Raw genomic sequence first — 25828 nt, 5'->3', positions numbered from 1 at the left:
AACCGCAGTATCATATAACAGTTATCTGGTATATAGCTTTAGTTCTGGGTGACAAACATCATTTGTAATGGCTTAGCATAATGGAATGGGCCTTAGTACTTTACTGAATGTTAATGCAGGGTGAGAATCTAGAGAAATTTGGATCTTCTGTTTTTTAATTATCTCTCATTTGAAGCCAATAAAAGGTGATGGAAAATTGAACCAGATGTGGAAAAAAAAACAACAAACAAACAAACAAAAACAACCATAGAATTCTCCTCCAAGAGTTTGTTGGGAATATACAAGTCAATGATGTAAGAGTACTCTTATTCTATGCCAGCTCTCAATAAAGATGATAGTAGTTGGCTCCACATTCCTTGATATTCTTTGCTTGACCAAGTTCTTTATTCCTCTGAAATTTAAGCAGTCCTTTAATTTATAATGTTATATTATGCCATAGAGTATTGTAATTATTTTTTTCTTTATCAGTGTTTTATATTTTTCTTTGGTGCCTTACATATTGCTAAAACTGTTAGTGATTTTAGAAAAATTAATTTTTATTAATGTTCATGAAGAAAAGTTGGACAAGTTTCTGACAATTGAGGTGATTATCATAATGAATAAAGTATCTCTAAAAATTCCTTCACTGCTTCTCTGGTAGCAGATAGGCATCTTAACCACAATTATGTAAAAGAAATGTGAGTATCTACCTTCATAATTTGGTTCCTGAGAAGATTATATCATCTTTATCATGGTGTTAATCCCTCTAGTAATACAATGGATTTTGATGTTCTAATAACCACTTTTTTCATAGATACATAATTTTATATTTAATTTTCCTCAGAAGCTAAAGAGATTCTTTCTTAAGATATTCTGAGTCTGAAAACAATGTAGTACTAACATGGAAAAGTAGGATGAAGCAAAGAATTTTGGATCATATATAGAAATAATTCATTCATTCATTTATTCCTAGTACTAGAGATTGAACTGCATTATCTCAACTTCCCTATCCTGAACTGACCTCTCTCTCTTTCTCTCATTTCTGTCCTTCTTCCCAGCAGAGCTCCTCTGCTGAGTCACCCAAATGTCCTTTTCATTTTTTATTTTGTGACAGGGTCTCACCAAATTGTGAAGGCTGGGCTTGAATCTGTGATTCTACTCCTTTTTTCTCCTGAGGCATTGGGACTATAGACATGAAACACTGTTCTCTTTTAGATATGAAGTGATCCCAAAAGCTCATATGTGACATGATTAAAGAGGGTTTAGATGTGAAATGATTGTGTTATGAGAGCCTTAACCTAATCAGTGCATTAATCCCCTGAGAGGGATAACTTGGTGTTAACTATAGAGAGGTAGGTTGTGGCTAGAGGAAATGGGTCATTGGGTATGTGCCTTTGGGATGTGCATTTTGTTTGTGGTGAGAGAATTCTCTCTCTCTCTCTCTCTCTCTCTCTCTCTCTCTCTCTCTCTCTCTCTCTCTTCCTTCCCCCTCTCTATCTCTCTCTTTCTTTTTCTGTTTCTTGGTGGTCATGTCCTTATGTGATCTCCTTCACCACACTTTTCTACCATGAAGTCCTGCTTTACCTATGGTCCCAAGGAATGGTTTCTGCCACCTATGAATTGAGACCTCTGAAATTATGAACCCCGAATAAACTTTTCCTCCTCTAAAATTGTAAAAAAGCTATCTAAAACACCTACCTTCCCAGCTATATACAGAAATATTAAGTATAAAAAGAACTTTTAATAAATAACACTTTAGTTTGTCTCCACATAAAATATTTTAATTGAATATTATATCATATTTAGGTTTATCAATTTACTGATCAAATTAATTTAGAAATGTTCACTATATGCATCTATTTTAGTTAAAAAATAAATAAAAATTTTATTAAAATGTTTCTTTAAACAAATACACAAACTAGAAATTCCATGTGCATTTTTTATTTGTTCTAATTAGTTATACATGACAGTAGAATGCATTTTGTCACATCATAAACATTCTTCTGGTTATACATAATGTAGAATCACACTGGTTACATAGGGTAATAATGTCCAATTCATTCTACTGTCCTTCCTACCTTCATACTTCCTACTTTCCCTTGACTTCCTTCTGCCTAATTCAAAGTACTTCTATTCCCTGCCCCCATTTTCAATTAGCATCTGCATATCAGAGAAAACATTCAGCCTTTTTTTTTTTCTGGATTGACTTATTTCACTTAACATAACATTCTCAAGTTCCATTCATTTATGTGCAAATACTATAATTTTATTCTTCTTTAAGGCTGAGCAATATTCTACTGTGTGTATATACCAAAACTTCTTCATCCATTCATCTGCTATCAGGCACCCAGATTGGTTCCACAGTTTAGCTATTGTGAATTGAACTTTTATAAACATTGATGTAGTTGTGTCATTTGTAGTATGCTTATTTTAAGTCCTTTGGGTACAAAATGAGGAGTGGGATAATTGGGTCAAGTGATGGTTCCTTTCCAAGTATTATGAGGAATTTCTGTACTTCTTGCCATAGTAGTTGCACCAATTTGCAGTCCCATCAGCAATGTATGAGTGTATATCCCCACATCCTCATTCAACATTTATTGTTGCTTGTATTTTTTTTAAAGAGAGAGAGAGAGAGAGAGAGAGAGAGAGAGAAAGAGAGAGAGAGAGAAAGAAAATTTTTTAATATTTATTTATTTATTTTTTTTAGTTTTCGGCGGACACAACATCTTTGTTTGTATGTGGTGCTGAGGATCAAACCCGGGCCACACACATGCCAGGCGAGCTCGCCACCGCTTGAGCCACATCCCCAGCCTTGTTGCTTGTATTTTTAATAATTTCCACTCTGACTAGAGTGAGATGAAATCTTAGGGTAGTTTTGATTTACATTTCTCTAATTGCTAGAGATGTCAAAAATTTGTTATATAGTTTTTGACCAATTATATTTCTTCTCCTGTGAGGTGTCTGTTCAGTTCCTTAGCTCACTCATTGATTTGGTTATTTATTTGTTTTTAATTAGTCAGTTTGTTTGTTGTTTGTTTGTTTGTTTTGATGTAAGTTTTTTGAGTTCTTTATATATCCTGGAGATAAATGCTCTGTCATGTATGTGGTAAAAATTTTCTCCCATTTTGTAAGCTCTCTTTTCACATTATTGATTGCTTACTTTGCTTGACAAGAAGCTTTTCAATTTGATTCCAACCTATTTATTGATTCTTGATTTTACTTTTTTGCACTTTAGGAGCCTTGTTAAGTAAGTCAGTTCCTAAGCCAACTTCGTAGAGTTTTGGGCCTACATTTCTTTTCTTTTCTTTTTTTTTTTTTTTCTCTATTAGGCACAGGGTCTCTGTTCTAATGCCTGAGACTTTGATCCACTTTGATTTGACTTTTGTGCAGGGTAAGAGATAGGGGTTTAATATCAATTTGCTACATATGGATTTCCAGTTTTCCCAGGACTATTTGTTGAAGATGTTTTCTTCCCCCCACCCCCAGCAATCTATGTTTTTGGTGCCTTTGTCTAGTATGAGATAACTGTATTTGTGTGGGTTTGTCTCTGTGTCTTCTATTGTGTACAATTGGTTTACATGTCTGTTTTGGTGCCAATATTATGCTATTTTTGATACTATGGCTCTATAGTATAATTTATGATCGGTTATGCTTCTATATTCACTTTTCTTGCTAAGGATTGCTTTTGCTATTCTGGGTCTCCGATTTTTCCAAATGAATTTCATGACTATTTTCTATTTTTATGAATATTGTCATTGGGATTTTAATAAAAATTGCATTAAAATTTTATAATGCTTTTTGACATATAGCCATTTTGACAATGTTAATTCTGTCTATTCAAGAACATGGGAGATCCTTTCATCTTCTAAAGTCTTCTTCAATTTCTGTCTTTATTGTTCAGTAGTTTTCATTGCAGAGAACTTTCACCTCATTTGTTAGAGTGATTTCCAAATATTTTATTTTTTGAGGCTATTGTGAATAGGTAGTTATCCTAGTTTCTCTTTTAGTAGATTCATCACTGATGTATAGAAATGCATTTGATTTATGGGTGTTAATTTTATATCCCGCTACTTTGCTGAATTCATTTATGAGTTCTAGAAGTTTTGGGGGATCTTCTAAATATAGAATTATGTCATCAGCAAATAGGTATAGTTTGAGTTAATCTTTTGCTATTCAAATTCTTTTAATTTCTTTCTTCTGTCTAATTACTCTGGCTAAAGTTTCAAGTATGCTGAAGAAAAATTATGATAGTGGACATCCTGGGTTGTTCCAGTTTTTAGAGGGAGTGTTTTCAATTTTTGTCCATTTTGAATGATGGTTGGCCTTGGGTTTAGAATAGATAGCTTTTACAATGTTGAAGTATGTTCCTCCAATCCTTAGTTTTTCTAGTATTTTTAATATGAAGTCTTTCTGTATTTTGTCAAATTCTTTTTCTGCATCTATTGAGATGATCAAATGATTCTTGTTTTTAAGTCTACAGATGTGATGAATTATGTTTGTTAATTTCTATATATTATCCCACCTTGCATTCTTGGGATTAACCCCACTTGATTTTGGTGCACTATCTTTATGTTTTTGTATGTGATTTGCCAGAATTTTATTTAGAATTTTTATATCTATGTTCATCAGGGATATAAGTCTGAAGTTTTCTTTCTTTCATGTGTCTTAGTTTGGTGTTAATATCACATTGATACTAGCTTCGTAGAATTAATTTGGAAGGGTTTCCTTCTTTTTTTTCATGGAATAATTTGAGAAATATTGGTGTTACTTTTTCTTTGAAAGTCTTGTAGAACTCAACTGAAAATCTTCTGTCCCTGTCCTTTTCTTGGTTGGTAGGCTTTTGATGGTGTCTTCTATTTCATTGCTTGAAATTGATCTGTTTGAATTGTGTATGTCCTACTGATTCAGTTTGTGTTGGTCATATGTCTCTAGAAATTTGTAGATGTCAAGATTTTCTATTTTATTGGAGTATTAATTTTCAAAACAGTTTCTGATTATCTTCTGTACTTCAGTAGTGTTGGTCATGATATTTACTTTTCCATTTAAAATTTTTTGAAATTTAATTTTTCTCTCTCTCTGTGACAATGGCTAAGGGTTTATTAATTTTATTTATTGTTTCAAAGAATCAATTTTTGTTTTTTTCAATTTTTGAATTGTTTCTTGTCTCAATTTCATTGATTTAAGCTCTGATTTTCATTATTTCCTGACTTAAGTGCCTTTGGTGTTAATTTGTTCTTTTTTTGAGATATAATATTAGGTCATTTTTTCATTGACTTTTTATTCTTTGCATGAATGTGCTCAATGCAATGAGCTTTCCTCTTATGACTGCTTTCATGGTGGCCCAGAGATTTTGATAAGTTGGCTCACTATTCTCATTTACCTCTAAGTATTATTTTATTTTATCACTGATTTCTTCTGCAATTCATTCATCATTCAGTAGCATATTATTTGGTCTCCAGGTATCAGAGTATCTTCTATTTTTTTTATTCTATCTTTGATTTCTAATTTCATTCTATTATGATATGATAGGATACAGGGTATTAGCTATATTTTCTGGATTTGGTAAATGTTGCTTTATGGCATTAAATATGGTCTATTTTAGAGAAGGATCCATGTGCTACTGAGAAAGAAAGGTGTATTTGCTTATTGATGGATGAAAGATTCTATATATGTCTGTTAAGTCTTAATTATTGATTGTATTATTTAGTTTTAGAGTTTCTTTGATTAGTTTTTGTTTGAAAGATCTATCCAGAAGTGAGAGAGGTATGTTAAAGTCACCCAGCATTGTTATGTTGTGGTCTATTTAATTCTTTAAGTTGAGAAGGATTTGTTTGATGTATGTATATGCTCAATCGTTTGGGACATAAATACTTACAACTGTTATGTCTTGTTGATCTATAATTCTCCTAAGCAGTATGAAATGTCCTTTTTTGTCTCTTCTGGTCAACTTTGGCTTGAAGTCCACTTTATCTGATATTAGGATGGAAATTCCTGCTTGTTTATATGATCCATGAGAATGATGTTTTTTCCCCATCCTTTCACGTTCAGTCTGTGAATGTATTTTGTTTTTTAATCCAATCTACCAGTCTATGTCTTTTGATTGATGATTTTAGTCCATTAACATTCAAGGTTATTATTGCAATATGTTTGTATTCCTGATCATTTTGGATTTTTTTATGGTTTTTAATTTGACTTAGTTTTTCCTTTGATTGACACTTTCTTTAGTGTAGTTTTTCCCTTTGCTACTTTTCACTTTACCCTCTTTTTGAGAATATTCGGTAGTACTTGATTTCTGATTGTAAATTCTTTTAACTTTTGTTTATGAAATGTTTTTAATTCATCTTCAAATCTAAAACTTAGTTTTACTGGATACAAAATTCTTGGTTGCCATTCATTTTCTTTCAGAAATTTCAGAACTATATTATTCTAGTACCTTCTTGTTACAAAGGCCTGAGATGAGGAATGAAATGAGATCTGAATTGGTTTACCCATCTAAGTAATTTGGTTTTTTTCTTTCATGGCCTTTAAAACTCTATCATTATTCTCTATGCTGGTCATTTTTACTATAATGTGCCTTGATGTGGATCTGTTGTAATTTTGCACATTTGGGGTGCTATAGGTACTTGTATTTTATTTTCCATTTTCTTCTTTAGTTTAGGGAAATTTTTTGATATTATGTCATTAAAAAAGATTGTGAATTCCTTTATTTTGTATCTCTGCACCTTCACCTATCCAGATAAACCTTAAATTTGGTCTTTTCATGTTATCCCATAATTCTTGGAAGTTCTGTTCATGGTTTCTTACTATCTTCCCTGCATGGTCAACTTAATTTTCAAGATTATATAGTTTATCTTCATTTGCCTGACATTCTGTCTTCCAAGTGCCTATTCTAAGTGCTTTCTATTGAATTTAAAATTTGCTTTATTGATTCCTTCATTTTGATGATTTCTGCTTTGCTTTTTTGCTCACAATCTCTAACTCTTTATTGAAGTGATCTTTCACTTCCTCTATTATCTCTCTGATTTCATTCCTCATATCATTTTTTACTTCATAGTTAAGTTTAAATATGTACATTCTAAACTACTTCTCTGACATTTCTTCCAATGTAGTTTTGATGCATACTGTTGTTGGAGTATCATGTTTTCCTTGGGGCAATTTGTTCCTTGCTTTTTCATGTTGTTTGTGTGTCTACTCATCTAATAATATGGATCTGAGACAGTAAAGTTTCTACCCTGTGGAATTATAGTGTCCCTGAAGGTTTTCAGTATCTCACTGTTTAGGGGAAGACAAATAGCAATTGATGCAAGCAGTATATAGTATTAAACCAAATATTTCTCACTATAATGTTAATTATCACAATAAACAGAATTGATATGACCAGTTATTGCCTAAAAATAAAACAGCAAATTTGCAAAAGGGTTCATAATTTCACATGGTGGGTAGGGAGAGAATGGAATGATAGAGGATGTGATAATTAGGAGGGAGGAGCAGAGAAGACAGAAGCAAAAGATTAAAGGAAGAATGAAAGAGAACAATAGATTGGCTAGATTGGCTATTAATGGAATAAAAGAGAATCAAGAGAAACAGGTAGGAGAAAAATATTACATATTTAAATTAATTTTTTAATTAAAAATTAAAAATAAAAGAATATAAAACTAAAATATACTAATCAAACATCCTAGTTTACAAAAAACTAATTCATGAAAAATAACTAGCTTCAAATATGCTAAAAATGAGAGAAACTGATGTAAAAATGTATAAATGCCCATGTCTCACTAATGTAACAATTGAATAGAGAAGAATTTTAAAAAAGAAAGAAAATTGATGAAAAGTTAAATAATCTTTCTTTTTTTCTTTCTGTAGCAGGGATTGAAGTCAGGGGCACTCAACAACGAACCACATCTGCATCCCTATTTTGTATTTTATTTAGGGACAGGATCTCACTGAGTTTCTTAGTGCCTTGCTTTTGCTGAGGCTGGCTTTGAACTCACAATCCTCCTGCCTTAGCTTTCTTAGCCACTGAGATTATACTCATGTGCCTCTGTGCCTGGCTAAATGTTAAATAATTCTTTCCGTTGGAGTTCAAAATATTTTGAGGTTCTCTTCTCAGCAGTTTTAGGTGGGGTAGTCTGGAGAATGATGCTTCATCCTCTGAATTACTGGAATGAGAGAGGTAATCCTGTAGGCAGAATTCCTGGAGTCAGCGTTTAGGGTCAGGTGGGCTCCACTCTCTTAGCTGAATCCCAATTGGTGTGGAAATTTTAAATTGGACCATCTCCAGTGTCCAGTACTTGCTGGTCCAAACTGAAAGACTTTACCTCAAGTATCTCCTCTGGGTTCCTCTCATGTTGTGCAGGAGTCAATTTTTAGTCCCCTACACACCTGCAGACTGCATGTTTTCTGGTCTCATGTTTAATCTCCAGACAATCTCTCAGGCCCCCACCCTTCCATGTTCTCAGCCAGAGGAGTGTCTCTCCTAGCTGGTTCTGCATGTAGTTAAATTAGAAGGGAAGAGGTAGAAACAGGTGGGTTTCTCCCTATGTAAACTTCTCTCCACATTTGATTTTCTCCTGATCGCTTAATCCCATTCTTAAGTCCTGCAGTATGTGTTTACTGAACCTGTATTTTCAGCCAAACTTGGGTATGCCAAGAATTGGTTTCCTGAGCTTCCATCCCCCATGCAGCAGCTGCAAAAGGAATTTCTTCCTTTGTCCTCTGCAAGCTGACTGGGTAGATGGCAGCTTCTTTCCCCAAACATGAATATCATGCATTGAGTGCTTCATGTTTGTTGGGCAATATCCTTGGTCTCTAAATGCTCTATTCCCAATCCTGACTAGTGCCTCCCCCAAATGCAAGTTCCTTTAATTTCCTTATCCTACTATGCTCATAGTGGGACAGTTCTGGCTGATGATTCTGTCCCTGCCTGCAGTGGCTGTACTGCTGGTGACTTTTTTTTTTAATCATATCCAATTCCTGCATCTCTAGTCTGCTTTGAATATCCACTTTTAAATTCCAGTAAAGTTTCCCACTTTTGTTTTTGTTTCCCTACCTTACAGAGAAGCTGCCTGTCTGCTTTGTTAGTTTCATGCCATGGAACAGTCAGAAGTGCAACCTCTTCTATTCCACCTTCTTAGATGCAGCCCTCTTCATGTACATTTAAAATACTTTTGAATGTTAGTGAATTCTTTCAAACATCTATGAATTTTAATTTATACAAAATTAAAAAATGTTTAAATAATGAGCTACTTTTTACTTAATAGTCTGTATCAATTAAATTTTTGACCATTGCTACTTTACTCATTGTAATTGTAGCCACCCTACCTCGAGAAAAATCAAAACTTTTAGGGAACCTATATTTTTTCTGGAAATTGGATTTGATATATCAGGTTGAGAAAATGTAAAATACCTGACCTGAAACCTCTGCCTAATTGAACAGTTACAGTGGGCTTTTGCATATTATTTTATTAGGCAGTAATCCAAAGCTAGACTTGAAAACAAGTCAGTCTTGCCACCAATAGTGTCTACCAGAGATGACTTTAAAATCTATATTAACCCATTAACATTTATTTCAATCATTCTTATTTTTGACCACATCTCCATATACTTTTCTGCAGAATATATTTTCAAATGTAATTCTGTGTATCTTTATATATATGTGATCTTGTTAAATGAACAAGTGCTGACAAGTTCTTCAAGACAAGATGATACTTTCACAATAAAATCCTAGTACAACTGTTGAAATCTTAAAATCCAGGGCAACTTCAAAATCTAACTAGCAATGTTTAAAATGAAAGTTTGATACACCACATCATTCTGCCCCCAGTAAATATTTCTGTTAATTACATGGGGTTTGAAAGAGGCTTATTTCATCCTGGCAGTCCCCTAGAGCTAATGATTGTTGCTGGGTTTAGTAATTGTGGCAGAATGCCAACTACATTGCATGACGAGTGAAATATCTGCTGCAACTGTCACAAAGCACAAAAATCAAGAAAACATTTAAAAGCCAGAGGCATAGAATTAAGTTTGTCACTAAATGTGTAAACAACATTTTGCTTCAAACTTATTTATAACAATGGGAAAATATGCTCTAATATTAAGAACTACCAAAAATTATTATACTTTGTTACTCAATCCTTACTAGTATTTTATGACAAATGCAGAAAAGAATCACACTGAAAAGAGAAGTTGCTATTATTTTTATTTGTAGAAATAGTAATTTGTGAATAGCTTCCCCACATTCTTGGAAATGCACAAATTAGTGTAGCTACAAGTCATATCTACATACACGTTATTTAGCTAAGGAGAATTTGGTGATAATTTCAAACATGTTTGAAGTAGGATTAAGGAAGGGACAGAGAAATAAATTTAAGAAATAACTGGAAAATGTGTAAAGTATATAGTATTTACTGTTCACAGCACTGAAAATCACTTTATTTTTCATTATTTAATTGTTTGTATAACATAGTAAATTTTGCACTTTAGCAATTTTTTTTATAATAACAAATTTGTCATAGTACCAATTTGTGCTCAAAGATCTACAAATATAGGATTCCTCCTGAAGTGTCTTGTTTTTGTTGAGGAAATATATAAATAATCTTGGCAGGGTTCCTGTGTTTTTCTGAGGGAATTGTGCATAGACTCTTTAATTTGTCCTAGATTCTAGTATATATGTGTGTCTGTGGGCACACAATTTATAATTTAAGTTGGCAATATGAAATTCAATTGAAAAATTATTTATATCTGTGAATTGTTCACTCTTTTTTTGTGTGTGGTTTGTATTTTGTATTTTTCTAAAGTAAACAGAGTAGAAATAAATAAAAATGATAAAGAATAAAATATAAATAACTGTTAAAAATGCCTATAATGTTGAACACACAGGAAGAAAAAGAAGATAGTTGGAAACAGGATAGAATTTACTAGATTACAAAATGGTATAAAAATATTTAACACATACATTTAACTGAAAAAGCATTGTTAAAATAAACAAACAACAACAATAACAATAACAACCACAAAAAACCCAAAAGTATCATGAACATACAGAGAGAAGAAATGTTGAAACAACATTGAATTGATGATAACTATGCATGAGGATTTCAGTGCTTCCTCAGGCAAAATGTATCATCCAACAAGCGAGTCTCTCTAATGCATCTTTTCGTTTTCATCCAACCAAACAAGGTAGTGATAATTGATAGCAGCAGCAACCTTGAGATCGGACATATTTTTAAAGTTTTTTCATGAGTTAATTCATTGAACAAAGTATTCAGTTCTTTCCACAACCCTGCAAAGTAAATGCAAGTATCATTAGCATTAATTATTTGATGTGTCAGGCCCACAGAAGTTAAGGAATAGTTCAAAACCATGACAATAGAGATCACATTTGCATTTTGAAATATATATTCTGCACAAATAATTGATTTCTCACATTAATAGGCTTCCTAATATATACTCCTCTATTTGTACATTGTGACCTAAAGTTTATATGTGGTCTCTGAAAGCAGAATGATATTCAACAAGTCAATCGTTTTATAACAATAATTTACAAATGTGAAACCCTGAGGACAATTTATATAAAAGTTACCTGGATATGAAATAAAAATCAATAATTAAGTGAAAACATTGATTTATTCCAATTCTTTTAACTTAGGCTCTTGTCTTTTCTGTTGTACTCTATGTTATACTCATCCAGTCAACTTTGACTTTGCTTTTACTGTAAGCCAGAGATGCAATACACTGAAGTTCACATACACTACATTCCAAGTAAACTGTATATCCCCCCACTCCCTTATTTAAAGAGATTGATTATCTTTTATGGGGTTAAGTTTAGGTAAGAAAACAATGAAACAGAAGGGGATTTAAGAAGAGTCAATTTTACTGATAAAATATTTTATTTCTTAAATTGGATGGTGTATATGCAGGTGTGTTGCACATAAAAAAGGTAATATATTTATTTTAAATTGTACTTTTCTAAAATTTAAAAGTATATAATTCACAAATTATGCATACAATAAATTCATAGTTTTGAAGTATAATTAGTTGGCATCATTTAAAGGAATCCACTTCCAGGATGCAGTACAAATGAAAATTGCATAAATATAGTGGTCATTGAGTGGACTACGATATTCCACTGGAGATTCATTACCCTCTTGTTGATGATCAGTAGAATGTTTTAGTCTTCTGAAGTTCCAGGTATGACTTGTTTGGCATATTCATATCCATGGAAGCCAGAGAGAGGCTTTAGAAACACTTCGGCTGTGGCTCCCAGATATTCCCTCTACTCTAACTGTGCTTATGGTCAGAGGCAATCAGGGTGTTAACTCTTGCCCTTGAGGTTGTGCACCATGACCAACAATTACTGCTAGGAGAGCTGCTGCTTCAGGTTCTTGCTGCCTTTGTGTGTTCTGTCTGTCTGTCTCTCTTCGTCAACAGCAAACAAGAGATTATTAAACAGGCTATTAAAAAGGAGCTATGCATAATTCCATTTACAACTGTTTGAATTATAATGAGCAGTCAAAATGAATTAATTTCCAGGAAGAGATGAAGTTACGGTAACAGGAGATAAAAGATTGCATATGGTTCAATTACAAAGCATGCCTAAGGATTTATGGATATCTCACATTTTTATGTGTTATTCATAATAAATTTCTGTAGTAGATATTTTAAATCCCATTTTTACAGAGGCAGAATCTGAATTCAGAAACATTAGGCAACATTCTTCTGAAAGAAATTACAGACATGTAATTCCTGCACATCCACTGCATAAGTGTGAAGGATCTAATGGCCTGGCTGTAGACACAAGAATTCCTGCCTGTGAAAATATGGGGTAGATTTTAACCATGAGTAAACAAAGAAGTAGAAAGGAGATCAAGAAAGGGTTTTTGGTTTGTTAGGAATATTTTGGTGGCTTTTTATTTTTCTTCTTTGTGGTGCTCCCCAGCCTTGTGCATGTGAAGCAAGCACTCTACCAACTGAGTTATCTCCCCAGCCCCTTTGGTGACTTGTTAAGAAAGCATTTTTTGTGTAAAATCAGGGCTAAAACAAAAGTTGGAACACAAAAATAATAGGTGAATATCACTAGTTCATTGTGTCTCTTTAAATTTATCATTGTGTTTTTCACATTTTCCCTTTTTAAAGATTTTGTGCAGAGGTAACACCATTTGGCTAACTTGTTTTTTCTCTCTCCACAGAATGTCAAATTTCTGAAAACTGAAATGACTAATTATCATGTTTCCAAGATATCCAGTGTGGACCCAGAAGAGCTACATGTCTTTGGATGTTTTTCTAGCCATTAAATAAACAGGGTTCCCTCACAGCGAAATGAATGAGCTTCTTGATGCACACAGTTTAGATACCTCTGTAGAAAAGGCGTATTATTGTTGCCAGTAGGAAATTTTGCTTTTTTTTTTCTTCAATATTTCTAGAAGCACAAAGTATCCAGCAGCTAAAACACAACTACAGCTGGAGTTAACTCCTATTCATTCATCATTGTCACTTCATGAATTAGAAGCCAGCAGACCATTTCTCTCACTTTACCTCAGCTCCTTTTCAGAATGAGGTAAGGTTCGTAATGCTCAGATATCATAGTTCTTTCTCCTAGCCTATTATTTAGAGAACAATTACTTTTGCTCTGTGTCACCTCACAAACTCTTTGGTTTTTCAACAGAAAACTAAATTCTCACTGGTGTTTGTGTTTGAATATGTGTACACATGTGCATATGACATATGGTATTGACATTTGCTGAAAGCTTTAATACAAGGTTGTGTCCATTTTAAGGGCTACATTTTGATTTCTTTCAAATTTTGAAACAGCTTGCCTTTTCTCTCAGTTAAATAATCAATTAAATAAGCCCCCTTTTGAGGATGATAAGATTCATCGCTTAATATTCCAAAGGTTTTAATAAGACATTTAAATAGTGATAGGTCGGATGATTATTGTCTAATGGACTGCCAGTGGGATTCTTGGTCAGAGCATCACAGAAGGGAAATTTTTTCCAAAACATGGATTGTCAGTTTACTCTCTTCCAAGGCTTATAAGTGTTAACCTTTTGAATGTCTATCATTCTTTAATTACATTCTTATAATATCTAATGTATCATTAGCCTTCCTAGAATGTTTCATTAAAATCGGCAATCATAATATCTAGTAAATTACAACACTGAACAAATTTATATCATTTTTATGCAAAAGAAAAATAACTAACCACATGCTTGCATCAAAAGACAAAAGGAAGCTTTGTTGCAAGCAAATATTTTCACCTGATTAACCTATCACAGGTAGAGAAAAATACACCCATATAATTTATCAAGACACAAAATGTAATCATAACTCAACCTTTGATAACATTTCTAATGAATTTTGTGTAACTGAAAACTGTGGCAGAAATAAAGTCTCCTATAAAATGTACATCATGACTTTAAAACCTTTGGAACTTTTAAATATAATATTTATATTAAGGATATGAAATTAATATGAATATTTCCTAGAAATCAAATCAAATATTCATTGATCTTCACAATATGAAGATCAATGTTAACAGACCAGAATCAACAAGACCAAATTTTCATAGCATAAAGATTTTGGTATGACCATAGATAATATATAGAGAGATGCTCATACTAGGATTTTCATGTTGAGAAACAGGATATGCAACTCTAGCATGTTAACAGTTATAAGAAAAAGATATTTGCAAACATTCTAAACACCAAGATATGCATAAGTATTTTGCACAGTAGTTTTCACACAAATTTAAATAAAGTATTCATAAGCCTAGTGTTGGGTTGCTGGCATCATTTGGCATATTTAGATTGTGAAATAATATTTTAAAATATTATTCTTATATGGGATTTTTTTTTAAACTCACACCTTTGGCTTAATAATATAGTTTGTTCTCAGACCTAAATTACACATCTAGTGCAAATATAATGTTTTCTAAAACAGTTTGGGAAAAGACTCTGTTCTCTCAGAAATCATGTAGCTTTAGACAAAAGGAAACCCTTGAGCCAGCATTACTAACTTCAATCTGAGATTAGCTTTGCAGATTTTGTAGACTGCAATACTCAGAAAAATGGACAGGTTTTTCTCTGCAATCAGAGTTCTTACAAATAAAATAACTTACTTCTAACTAGGTTCCTTAAGAGAGTGGATAAAATGAAAATAATCCTATGAGAGACTGTTGCTTTTTAATTTAGTAATACAACTAAAAAATAAATATTCAGATACTGATGTCCAGTCAGAAATAGCTCATGAAATTCTGTTTATTTAGCAAACAAGACATATCTCAGAAATTATTATATTAAAATTTTGTTTATACAAAGTTCCATGAAACTTAATCATTAGAAAACAAAGCATTAGAATATTTTTATTCCAAATTAAAAAATATATTACATGTTTGTGATAAAATATATTCAGATGTAATATTGCAGAAACTTTTAGCAAAGGGTTGTCTTAGAGATATCTGTATATGTTTGCTACTTTAAAAATAATCAAATATAAAAATATCTTCAAGACATTCTGGTCTCATTGTTTAATCAATAATTACATGTTAAATGCATCACCACCATTCAATAAATTCAAATACTGATTCATTAGTCCCACTTACTTATACAAAAAATCACTATTTACTTCTACTATATAAGTAGCTGAAGTAGATGATGCAAAGCAGATGAATAGAAGTGGGATTGTAAATTTGAAAAAAAGAAAGGCATATTTAAGCTAGCTATTTGGCAAAATACAATAGTGAGGTCATAATAGAAAAGCAATATATGATAAAGTAATATGTCTACCTGGCATATTGGCAAAGTTTTAACCAAAAATGAGGCAACTTATATTGAGCTTTGGATTTTGATACCATTTAGAATGGAAAAAAAAGATAGTACTATATATTTTCTAAACAAGTTTGTTTTTTAATAAAGGATATAAGATTTTCAGCATGATAGAAAGTTCCAAGCACACATTGAGTGCTACATAATAATAATCAACTCATCAATTAAATTATAATAAACTTCTAATTTTGAAAAGTAGAACAAATCATGCATTTTATCTCATTCTCAGAGATATGTCAAAGTTATACAATTAACTTGTAACAGGTTTCTCACAGTCTTTGGACATTAAGCACAATGTAACATCTGCTCTAAGTTTACTTATAGTATTTTGGAGAGTTGAAATTTAATATATGTACACATATGTACATGTATGTATACACAAAAATGCCACTTGATCTACATTGTTTTAGAGCAACATCTCAAACGTTTTAGCTTCAGAACTTTGATAAGTAAGAACCACATGGTTCTTGTCATCTATAAAACAGAACATAGTTTTCATATTCTTCAAATTTTGTTATGGATCAGTATTTATGCTAGGTTTTGTGTTTGCTTGCAGGCTTATGCCATCATGGCATAGAGGACATGTAACAGAAAACAAATTGAAAAAGATCTCAATTCCATGATGAAAAAATAACTTGAAAAAGTATCCAGCAATACATAACAAAACTGTGAAAACAGCATGTTATTCTTTACTTGGTGATTTCACCTTACAAAACTTACCAAAGAACAATTGTAAATAAGAAAAAAAGTATTTATAATTAAAATGTAAAAAGTATTGTTTTATAATAACTAATTAGGGAAATAATCTAAATGGGTAAAATTGGAAAAATTAAAAAATACTATCACTGGTTCTTTAAAAACTTATTCAAGAAGGAATGGTAGAACAAACATTTTTCCTCCATTGTTTTCAAAGTTATTCAATTGAAATTATTTTAAATATTTAAGACCTTATAATAGCAGATAACCAATTGCAAGTGAAATTCATAAAAAAGCTAAAAATTGTCCTATAATTGACTTACAAATTACATAGAACAGATTATAATTTTATTCTGAGGAATTAACCATTTCCAGAGAATTTCTGGAAGATACTTATAAATCCAATTTGTGAATATAGTTTCTTTATTTTAATACTTTGATCAATTGAGTACTAGTCTCTTAGTGAAAACTCACTAGAAAGCTCATATTATTCATGATGAATCTATTTGGGAGAAAATATCACATTTTCACAGACCATAGTCAGAATAAGATAGCATGGAGGTTCACTTATTTCAATTATGCAAAAATTTACTGGCCTCAAAGAAATCCACCAGTAAGAGATAAAACAAGAATCTGGATGGGGCTGGGGATGTGGCTCAAGAGGTAGTGTGCTCACCTGGCACGCGTGCGGCCTGGGTTTGATCCTCAGCACCACATACAAACAAAGATGTTCTGTCCACCAAGAACTAAAAAAATAAATAAATATTAAAAATTCTCTCTCTCTCTCTCTCTCTCTCTCTCTCTCTCTCTCTCTCTCTCTCTCTCTCTCCTTAAAAAATAGAATCTGGAAATGAGAAAGGAAATATACCACCCAATTTTGAATGTACTATCTTTAGTTCTTCACTGGTTTAGAATTTTTCATTTTTATCACATTGGAATAAACATAGAAATCATTAAATAAAACACTTAAAAAGGCAAATGACGTTTTAATAAAAATAAGTGGTATTCCAAAAACTGTAATAACATATCTAAGATTCAGCTATTACATATATGGGGCCTATTTAACATCAGATCATATTAGGTAACTCAAAATAAATTTTAAAAATGAAAACAATAAAATTGACTAAGAGTTTTCAGATGTCATCTTTCTATAAAACAAAAAATTTACTTGCTTTCATGAGTTTTGGTAGTAATAAGCTACTGGAATTAACATCTAGTTTTCCTCCAAAGTCAGCTTTAGCAACTTGTCTCTGTTATAGTTAGTGACCATGTGGAGAGAATTTATCACAACTTTTAGAAACAGAAAACAACTGGCAGTTGTTGAATCTCTGCTATTACCAACATTATAAGAGTTGGGTTTGGTTAGCCTTAATTTTTTTCTTAAACTTATATGTTAGGTATTATAATTCCCCTGTTAAAAGGAGTACACTGAGTCAATTGGAGATGAAATATATTTTCTAAGATAAACCCTACCAAGAGTCCCAGACAAGCCCAGGCAAACTCTGTAATCAAACTCTATAATCTTTTCATTCCATTCCATTCATTGTTTTCTTGTTATAATTCTCAACATGGATTAGATTTTTCCTCTGTATTTTAGAAAACACCTAGTAAAGAAATAAAATGTAGACTTACCTGTTATATATGTAACATACACATTCTCAGAAGTCATTATATAATTAATTTTAAAATAATTCTACTAAATAAAACAAAATAAATTGAAATAGGAATCACTTCAACATAAAATCAATCATAGCTGTTATAACCTCCATTCTACTGTAAAAGATGTGTACATTATGTAATTTATAGTTAATCTTGTCATTTTAATTAGGCTATCTTATAACTCTGCTCCAAATGTGTCATCATTTTGCTTGATTAAAAGAAAATAACCCAACAAGCCTGATATAGCCCTCATCTACTAAGCTCTTTCGTATAATCCAATAACACAGAACATCTTATCAAAAAGAAAACGCAGCTGATTTTTCACACAATTTCTTTCCCCTTTTTTCCCTTAGCCTGAAAATTCTGATACTTTCTTCTTAATAATGAATTCACATGCCTCTCTTGAATTTCTTTTCCTCTGCAACAGTCCAATGAGTCTTTATCTATCGCTCCAGACAGCCATCTTCTCAAATCACCTAGAGATGTGAATGATAACCCTATCACCTACTAGACAGAAACATCAAAATTCCGGCCACCATTCACCAAGATAGCTTTTTCTTATCTGAAGCTATCCATCTATAATGTGTAAGGACAGAGCCTGCTTTCAGTAATGCAGCTGGTTATAGCAACTAAGAATAGCACAAGCTTCTGTCCAGATGATGTAGAGTAACTCACCTTCATCAAAATGAACGAGACCAGGAGGCTTGACTCCTGAAGGACAACTGGAAAAGTCTGTGCTGAGTGTAAATTGCTGAGAGACCAAGTCAAATAATTAAAGTATATTTTTCACTCAAATCTTTAAATAGTTATGATTTGACATCAATAAATACTTGAAAGCATTTAAAATTGTGATGTTTAATAATGTCATTTTGAGGTTTTCCATGCATAATCAAAAGCAAAAGTATTAATTGCATAAAGTTAGGGATTAATCAAAAACATTTTTTGGAAGTTGCATTTAATGCCATGAAATCAGTAAATACATATTGTTTCATGCTATTTCTGTCAAAAACATACATCTCCAATTTTGATTTTACTTTTTGATATTTCTTTTTACATAGCATCATGTAAGCAATTATGAAATCCTCTATGATGTAAATTAATCTTGAATAAAGCATCAGTGTAAAACTTAGCTTGATAATTAAGATAAAAGATATTATTCTCTGAACACTTATGTATATATTATTTAATATAAAATGATTATTCTCAAAAATTCTGCAGAAATTTATTTCTTGTTTTAATGAACACAATGTCTTAAGCTTTTCAGTAGAGCAGTGTATTATATTTAACTTAACTGTTAAGCATGTTCTTTGTACATAGATTTATTTTTTTTTTTGCGTTTTGATAGTTTATTTTTTTGTGACTCTCATTCACTTCCTCGAAGAGGTTTCCTTCCACCTCATATAAAGCAGATCTCATCAGATCTTGTGAAAGCCTGAGGTTAGCAAAATCATTTTGCTTGAGGTAAATTTAAAACTTGAGTCCCTAGAAATAAAAGGCCAATGCACCACTCCTGTTCTCAGGGTATTTAAATCTTAATGATTTGTTCTCCAGAAATGGACTTAGCTTCATTTTCCTGCCTCCATTTTAGAGCTCACTTTAAGTGGTGTGGGTATTTGCAGTTAACGGATACTGAACAACTCTAGATATATTATTATCCCTCTACCTTTTAAAAATAAGTTGTGGGGTTTTGTGTAATTTACACAGAGTTTAGGTATTAAAGGTACTAAATTGGCTTTATTAAATGGATGTGAGAGCAATTGAAGGTGCACCAGAGTGACATTTCCTAATTGCCTGTGGTACATTTTAATAAACTGCAGACTCATATGTCAATCACAGGATAAAGGCCGGGCATAGAGAAATGTTTGGATTAATTATTAATATCAATTGGCTATTAGAGCTCTTTGGTTTCTTGCTGTGTGGCAAAGCACATCAGTGAAAGTGCTAGATAGGAGGCAATTTGTTTGCATGCAGATGGCTCTGGTTTATAATAAATCTTAACTTCTAACTCTCACTTGACCTTCTGAAGCTTCCTTTTGTGGTGCCAGCCACAGTGGGCATATTGGGATGTCTTAATTATGGTGGATCACGTGGAGGTTCTGAATCCTGCTCAGATGAAGCATGTAGCAGGATGGAAATAGTACTGACTGCTGCTTACACTGCTTCTACCATGGTATGTTCCCCAGGTGTTGTGAGATATTGACATCTTTACTATTTTAAGCATTGGAAGTGTCAAAGGATCACTATAGCTGCTCTTTTCTGAGAAAGATCACATGAACACCATGAATGATTAATTTTTCTTTTCTCAAACATTTGCCTCCCTCACTTATGCAGATATTTAAACTAAATGAAAGTGAATGTTTTACTATCAAAAGCAAAAAAGTGTCAATGACCAAACTATGCTTTTTAAATCTTTGAATCGTCATTTTACCCTTAAGTATCCCAAGCTAAGCAGATCTGGATAATCAGTATACAAATAAACAATGCTGGTAAGTCAGTACTATGAGGAGACTAATGTGTAGACTAGTTTGAGTTTCATTTTAACATCTACTGTTTTTATTTCTTTTCTGTGTTGGTAGAATCAATTTCCTCTTTTCATCTTTTGGTCTGTAAAGTGGCAACAGACACCCACTTCAGTTGAAACCACTAAGCAAATCAATAGAACTATACCTCTAAAATCTCTTCATTTACAGAAGAAAAAATAAATATTTCTCAGAAAGTTTTATGTAACATGAAGAAATTCTTACATAAAGTATTTAAAAAATTATAATAAAGCTGTTTAGATAGAAGTTTAAGAAATCGTTAATAATAAATTTTTTATTTGTGTTAGATACATCTGTAGTCTTAACTAGTGACCTGTGTAGTCAGCTTTCTGTCACAAATGCTTGAGGTAATCAATTTATAAAGAGAAAAGTTTTATTTTGACTCACAGGTTTGCAGATTTCAGTCCATGATTGGTTGGCCCTGTTGTTTGGGGGATGGTGACAAGGCTGCACATCATGCTGTGAATGTTTGGAGGATGAAAATTGATCACCTTCTGGCCAGGAAACAAAAGGGAGAGTGGAAGTCGCCAAAATCTCTTTTCAAGGGTACACCTGGAATTATCTGAAGATCACCCACTAGGCCCTATATTTTAAAGTTTCTGCCACCAACCAATGGCATCAAGCTGGGGACTAAGCCTTAACACATGTACTTTGGGGGACATTTAAGATCCAAACTAACACAGGGAGAGGAAGATTTAATAGAAAAAAAAATAAGTAAGTAGTTGGCTTTCAGAGGCATATTTGTTTTATATATTATTTATTTCATTATGCACAAATCTTGAAAGCAAGATCTAAATATAGCTCTCTTTTTATTTATCATGTATTGTTCTTTTCCTCAGGGGACATTTTTATATTGAATGTATCTAATGATGTAAGGCATTTAGCATTTAGCAATTAAGATATTTTTAAATTTGCTTTTTACTAAGAAAGCTGAATAATGATTTTAAATACATATACCTCATGAGAAGATTATTTCCTATGTTCTGGGTCTTCTCCTCTCCTTCAAATAGAACAGAAGGACATTATCTCCTTGGCAGAGTTATGGAAGCCAGCTTTTATTTTCAGCTCTAATGGTCTCATCTGAATCCTCATCCCAGGAGTGTTAGCTGACAGAGACCCCATGCTGAGATCCATGCTGTTCAATGCCAAGTTGACAGGTAATAAAGTTATTATAATCCATAATTTAATTACAGATGATAGTCCCTGTTCTGACTGTAACACTGAGAATCTGGCTTCATTTACACTTCTAGGATACTTCACAAATGATTTGGGCTGATCTTTGAAACAGGGTCAGGGATGGAGAGACTTTTTATACATTATATTCACTCTTATATGAATGAAACAGTCCACATCTGCACTGGATTTAATTTTGAGTTGTCATATGTCTATTGTTTCTATAGTAAATATAATTTATTAAGGATTTGTGTAGATGTCTCCTCTTTGCCCCATACTTCAGGTTAGAGTTCTCTTTTCATTTGAATGTAAAAATTGCTCCTTTTCCTGTTACTTTCACAAACCATGAAAAAAGAATAAAAAACTACTGTTTCCTAGAAGTTAGAAAAAATTATAAAATTGAAAATTGTTTTTATTATTCTCAAATACAAGTTTTAATGCAAATTTCATGTCAATTCAAGAATTTGCTGAAGCTATAAGCTTAGATTGTGCCTTCCTTTTTTCATGTAATTTGAAAACCAATTGGATTCCTTCTCTATGAAGTTTTTTTTCCCCCCTTGGCAGTATCATATATGAGGTGCTAAACTCACCTGCTGACTATATTGCATTTATTACTTCTGTGACTGAGACATTCACTAAAATTGTCTGAATCTTTCCAAATTCTCATGGTGATAGCAATTGAGCCTCTTTCAGAAGGACTTGATGATTAAGCAAAATGATACTTGACAGATCCAGTCAATTCTCAGAACGATGTAATCAAAATGCTACAGAATATCTGGATAAAAAATGAATCAGCTGGGCTTTGTCTCTAGTTCATAATATGTGTATGGAATATGATTATTATATCTACATTTATGTAAGAAAATGTTTTATAATATAGATGCTCAATACTACTTTCAGATCTAAGAAGATTAGCTTTATTAGAAATCCCTTGGAAACTGCAATTATATTTAGGAAAGAAAGCCAGTTGATTATGGTTAGGTAAAGACTACAGGGAATATTATTTTATTTCCAATCCTCTAAAGAGTATAACAAGTCAGAAAATCACAAAGCTTATGAAAATTGGATGCAAATGTCTTCTGATTGACTTCATCCAAAAATTATATATAAATCTTTAGGTAATACTATCATGAAATAGAGAAATATTTACAAAATTATATTATGCATTCCCTAACAGTATTTTTAATGGAATAAAAATAGGTACACTTCATTATTCAGTATATTCTCTAGGGAGTCGTAGGCCAAAAGCATGACTGCTTTCTCTTTTATTGACATATAAATATTTTTAATTTTTTGATTGATAAGTAATAATTATACATAATTCACAATTCTTACAATTCGATATTTCTATATATATGTGTACATTGTACTTCTTTCTGGGGAGAATATTTAAAACCCACTTACATCATTATTTGAAATATACAATATATTCTTGACAACTACAATCATCCCACTGTGGAAAAGAACACCTTAACTCATTCCTTCCATCTTGCTTTAAACTTTGTACCCAAGGACCAGCCCCTCTTTCTAACCACTGCTAACTTCCTGATACACCTCTCAGCCTCTGGTTAGCACTGTCTCTTCTCTACTTCTATGAGAACATTTTTTTTTTTTTTAGGTTTTTGGATGAGAAAGATCAGAAGGTGTTTTGTTTCTGTGCCTGGATTGCTTTACCGAACACTGAGTGCTCCAGGTTCATCCATGTTGTCTCAAATGACAGGATTTTAGCCTTTTTGTTAATGGCTAGACAATATTTCATGGTATATATTTACCATATTTTATCTACTCATCTGTTTATAGACACTTAGGTTGATTTCATATCTTCATTATGTTGAATAAATATGAAATAAATACTGGAGTTCCATTTTCTCTCTGACATATTAGTTTTATTTCTTCAAAGAATGATTCTTCCCAGAGATCATGGCTTATAAAGAAGATAAACATATTTCTACAATTTTTATCTCAAATAGCAAAGAAAACATATTGTCCCAGATAAATGATTTGATGGCCAATGTGTACCCTGGAAAATAGTATCTATTTTGGATGAATGCAATTCTTTGCTACTAGCAGGTTAAATGGTTTGGACCATAACCTTGACTAACCATCATCCATGTGTGCTTTGTCACTGGGTTCATCAGACTTTGAACAAATGTGGCTGAGGAAAGAAATGGATAAGTCTATCTGGAGTTTTCAATGCCTACCTCAATGCTGTGAATCTTCTTAATGGGTACAAGTGGTGACATTTACAGGAATACATGTCAAACTCTGTGCTTATTCTTGGAAAACCTTTCACTTGTTTTTTTTATGTTTCCTTGTCTTAATCTTCCAGTCTTCTCCAAGATTGACCACTTAATGAGTCATGATTACTGTTTGAAAAGATAGTATCTATCCTACTTAGGTGATCACTATTATCAAGTAAAGTAATCTATAATATCTTGCTCTAACTTTTGCCCTAACTTATGCTGTCTGGCAGGATATTTTGTCTCCTCTTTCACACAGATTCACATCTAAGTATAATTATAACTATAAAAATAAGACTATTTTGTATGTCCCAATATATCGTGCAAATCAATTTTTATACTACATCCAGTGCTACTTCTTCAGTCAACTTTCACAGGAGCTTCCCATGGGAGGTTTTATGGCATGGTCATCTAAGAGGATTGGTTATAGCATTTTCTTTATCCAATTCTTAATTTTCATACCACAAAATTTCTACCATTTCAATTGCTTACATTCTAAACCTCCATTCTGTTTTGTAAAGGTGGAAACCAGAAAGATACTATTAAATTATTTTATACCATTCTGTATCACAGACAATAGCACTGAGCTAGAGTTGAGGAAGGTACTACCATGAATGTTGACTCCAGGTTATACTAAGGTAAACATAATCCACTTTTGAAAATAAGTCTTCATGCCCTGTTCCTCAAACTAAGAACGAATACTGAGTTCTGCACATTGCTACAGCAGATAATTCAAATTCCTCAGTGACCATGCTTGTCAACAAAACCAATAGAAGTACACATTCCCTATGTTTTTTTTTTTTTTTTTTTGGTACCAGTGATTGAACCCAGTGGTGCCTAACCACCATACCATATTGATACCAAGTCCTTTTTATTTTGAAGCCTCAGTTATTTAGAGCCTCACTAAATTGCTGAGGCTAGCTTTGGATTTGCAATCCTCCTGCCTCAGCCTGCCCAGTCCCTGAGATCATAAGCATGTGCCTCCATACCCTTCTTATTCCTTCATTTATGATATCTAGATATTTGACTGATTTAAACATTTGGTGAAAGACAAAATATTTGCAAAACCTGAGATATTACAAAGTCTATAAACACTAGTCTTCAGAATTTCTTCTTCCATCAGCCCACTAAAAGGGCATAGAATGCAATTAATTGAACAAATACGTGTAAACTGCAAAGACTGATGTATGCCTCATGATATATTTAATAGTTTGAATTGAGATATCACATTTCCTTATGCTGCTGTGACTTCATCTCATTAGCCTATAACTTGACATTTAATTTCAATCTTCATGTGTAAAAATTGTACTTGTAGATTTCCCATTCTTTATAGTTCTTCATAGTTTAAATTTTTCTTTAGCAATATATGTTATATTTGTGTCAGTTAATAAGAGGAAAGAAAGCATCCTAATTAATCTGCTATTCTATTTGAAAACTTAAAATGCCTTTTCATGTAAAAGTTTCAATGATTATTTTTCTTTAAGTTATCTTTGACCAGCAATCTATAAGACATTTGAATAAATTGTTTCTTTTTTCAGTTCAGTAACATTTTTCCGAATAATATTAGCATTATTTTAGTTTCTATTTTGTTTTGTATTTCAGTAAGAATTTATTACTAATTCTAACTTTTAATAAGTAATAAACTATCAAAATCTATATTTGAGCTCCCTTGTTTTTTTTTTTTTTTGGCAGAATAAATGGTGAGATATTTCAAATTTTC

The sequence above is a fragment of the Urocitellus parryii genome, chromosome 2 (assembly GCF_045843805.1).
Source record: "Urocitellus parryii isolate mUroPar1 chromosome 2, mUroPar1.hap1, whole genome shotgun sequence".
NCBI classification, from domain to species: Eukaryota; Metazoa; Chordata; class Mammalia; order Rodentia; family Sciuridae; genus Urocitellus; species Urocitellus parryii.
Note: the sequence above shows the minus strand (reverse complement) of the source record.